The sequence below is a fragment of the Kogia breviceps genome, chromosome 1 (assembly GCF_026419965.1).
Source record: "Kogia breviceps isolate mKogBre1 chromosome 1, mKogBre1 haplotype 1, whole genome shotgun sequence".
Lineage (NCBI taxonomy): Eukaryota > Metazoa > Chordata > Mammalia > Artiodactyla > Physeteridae > Kogia > Kogia breviceps.
In genome coordinates this window covers 179357677-179361572 of record NC_081310.1, presented here as the reverse complement: position 1 = coordinate 179361572, position 3896 = coordinate 179357677, and the positions used below count along the sequence as shown (strand labels likewise).

The following is a 3896-nucleotide window of genomic DNA, read 5'->3' as shown; positions in this document are numbered from 1 at the left end:
GTCAACAATGAGATGAATCAAATGTTGGAGTAATCTGACAAAGATTTAAAGCAGCCATCACAAAAATGATTCAATAAGCAATTATGAATTCTCTGGAAACAAATGAAAGACATCTCAGCAAAGAAATATAAGTTATAAAAAAGAACCAAATGGAAATTATAGTACTAAAATATACAATGACCAAAATAAAAAACTCAGTGAATGGCTTCACAGTAGAGTGAAGATGGTAGAAGATAGAATCAGTGAACTTGAGGACAGATCAACAGATTTATCCAATCTGAACAACAGAGAGAAAATAGACTGAAACAAACAAACAAACAAATGAACAGAGTTTCAGAGACCAGAGGGACAATAGCAAAAGAACTAACAATGATATCATTAGAGTCTCAGAAGGAGAGGAGAGAGAGTGGGACTAAAAATGTATTTGAAGAAATAATGACAAAAACCTCCCCAATTTAATGAAACACGTACACCTACAGATTCAAGAAGTTGAGCAATTCCCAAATAGGATAAACTCAGAGAAACTGATGCCAAGTCATTATAATTAAATGTTCAAAAACTAAAGACAATGAAAAAGTCTTGAAAGCATCCAGAAAGAAACTACTTGTTACTTATAAGTTACATTAGTTTGAATGACAGTGGATATCTCTTTTGAAACTGTGGAGGCTCAGGTTAAGTGGTACAACAGTTTTTCAGGTACAGAGAGAAAAGAACTGTCAGCCATGAATTCTGTATCTGTTGAAAATATCCTTTAAGAATTAGGGGAAAGTAAAGACATTTTCAGATGAAGAAAAGCTAAGAGATTTATTGCTAGAAAATGTATCCTTAGAGAATGGATTAAAAGAAATTGTCCAAACAGAAAGAAAATGGTAGCAGAAGGAGGCTTGGAAATTCAAAAAGGAATGAAGACTATCAGAATGGATAGGGGTAAATAGAATATGCAATCCTTTCTCTCATGAGTTTTCTTACATATTTTGTGGTAGAGGCAAAATTTAAAAACCATCTACTGTGCTATTCAATATCTCTAAGGGTAGTGTTTAAGACTATGATACTTAAAAAGTGTAAAGGGATCTCAGTGGAAGTAAGGTGTTAACACTTAACTCTTAGTGGTAAAACATCAATACCAGCAGAGTACAATAAGTTATGTACATATCTCATAATACTTAGAGCAAACACCAGTAAAACTATGATACACTCAAAACACTAAATAAATCAATATGGAATCCTAAAAAAATGTTCAGGTAATGCACAGGAAGGTAGAAAGATAAAGAGGAATAGGAAACAAAGAAACCAAACAGAAAATAAAAAATAACATCATAGCCCTAAGACCTAACATAGCACTAATTAAATGTAAATGGGCTAACTACACTAATTAAAAGGCAGAGATTGGCAGAGTAGACCCAAAACAAAATAAAATAAACAATTACCCCAAGAACACATGATCCAACAATATGCAATGTACAAGTAACTCACTTCAAATACAACAACATAGATGGGGTGAAATTACAAGAATGGAAAAAGATACACCATGAAAATGTTGATGAAAGAAGTAGGGACAGGTGATGGTATATGGTGGTTGGAACTGGCTGTGTGGCCTGTAGGCTGCAGGGCAGCCCTTGTTCCAAGGCCATGCACTGTGTCACCAATAATCTGGGCTGTAGCACTCTCATGGAGGCCGGGAACAATACATACCAGTCCTGAGATATTTGTGCCTGGCCTTGACAGAAGTTTGACCCAAGGTGCTCATCAAGCACGTTTGTGGTGGCCTACAGCATGGGACCCTTCATACAATGCTGATACTTTTGTCTGGACTACCTGTGCTCTGTGTCCAACTGCTGTGGCCTCCTAAACATCCTCAGGAATGTCCTTGCCAACCAGTTGATGTTTTTCCCTGTGCTGGGTCTCTGGTACTTCTTGGAGGCCTGGATGCTGGCTGAGAGCTGCCAGGAGCTGTGGGACAAGTTCTGGGAATTCTTCAAGGCTGACTGATATGTGAGGCTAGCTGAGAAGCTGGTGAATTTCTATTCATGGCCCCTACCTACCCCCAGTTCTGAGTCACCTACACCAACATCCTGATACTGGGCTGGGACAGGTACCTCTCCTACCTGAAGTACCAGATCCTAGGCCTTGTGATGCCCCCAGGCTTTGTGGTCCTGTGTACCATGGAGACTGAATTGCCTCACCCCCCAGCAAGATGTCAGACAGGGCAAGGCTAACCCCCTCAGCTGACTATCCTTCTGGGCGGGAAGGGGAATGGGCTCCCATGGCAGGCCAGGCCAGGGTCCTGGGCTGAATCCTAGCCTCACCCAACTCCTGGGTATCTAGCTGGGCTGCCCCTTCCAAACCCTCTGCCTGGCCTCAGTTTCCTTACCTGGAACAAAGCCATGAAGATGGACAGGCGTCACCCAGCCCTTCTCACCAGGAGCCTCAGTGACTGGTGACTGAGATGTACCATCCTCAGCACTGGGTCCCAGCCAGTCAGCCAGTTCCAACCCCCAAGTCTTCAACACTGCTGTGGGTAGGGCTCTGGTCTGAGCAGCTGCACTGGGCTCCCTCAAGCCTTGGGACTAAGGTAGGGACATCATCCATCCCCCAAAAGCAGTGTCCAGCCTGGAGTTGGTTCCCAGAATCTGGAACCTTAGGCAGGGTTTCATCTTTCTCTGGTCATGGGCTATAGAGATTCCATTAAATTATCTTGGTAATTGAAAAAAAAAACCCCCAGGAGTGGTCATATTAATATCAGATAATGTAGAATTCAGAGCAAAGAAAATTACTAGACAGAGAGGAAAGAGGGACATTACATAATGTCAAAAGAATCAACTCACCAAGACGACATAACAATCCTAAATATGTATGAACCAAATAATAGAGCCTCAAAATACATGAAGCAAAAACTGATAAAGTTGAAAGGAGAGCTAGACAAATCCACAATTATAGATGGTGACTTCAAAACCACAGTTTCAGCAATTGATACCACTAATATACAGAAAATCAGCAAAAATCTAGAGCAGAGCAAACAATCAAGAGGATCTAATTGACATATACAGAATGCTCCATCCAAAACACACATTAATTTTCAAATGCCCATGGAACATTCTCCAAGATAGACTATATTCTGTGTCATAAATAACAGTAACCAAAATAAAAAAGTCAATGTATGTGTTCAATAGCTGAATGGGGGGGACAAAAAGAGTCAGTCAACTTGTAGACAGGGCAGTAGAAATTACCCAACCTGAATAACAAAGAAAAAATATACTTGGAGGAAAAAAAACCAGAGCCTCAAGGATTTATGGAACTTAACTAAAGATCTAACATTTGCATAATTAGAATCCCAGAGGAGAAGAGAAGTGTGGGTGGTGATCTGAAAAAGTAGTCAAAGAAATAATGGCTGAAAAATTCCAGAATTTGGCAAAAGACATAAACCTAGACATTCAAGAAGCTGAATGAATCTCAAATAAGAAAAACCAAAGAAATCCACATCAAGACACATTATAGTCAAACTTCTAAAAATTAAACAAAATATCTTGAAAGCAGAGAGAACTGATACCTTATTAATAGGGATAAATATTAGAATAACAGTTTATTTCTCTTCAGGAACCGCAGAGGCTAGGAAGAAGTGGCAAATATATTTAAGTGCTGAAATAAAAGAACTGTCAACCTAGAATCCTATATTCAGTGAAAACATCCTTCATAAATGAAGAGGAAGCCATGACATTCTCAAATGAAGGGAGACTAAGATAATTTGTTGCCAGCAGTCCTACCCTAAAAGAATGGTTAAAAAATTGTCTAAATAGAAAGGAAACAATAAAAGAAGGAATCTTGGAATACCAAGAAGAAAGAACACAGCAAAAATATGGGTAAATACAATAGACTTTTCCTCTTAAGTTTTCTACATT

The 3896-nt window shown here is 39.2% G+C and overlaps 1 pseudogene; it reads left to right on the top strand.

The window, feature by feature from the left end:
• Positions 1-1562: 1562 nt before the first annotated feature.
• Positions 1563-2216, top strand: LOC131767847 (mpv17-like protein 2; annotated as a pseudogene).
• Positions 2217-3896: the final 1680 nt, after the last annotated feature.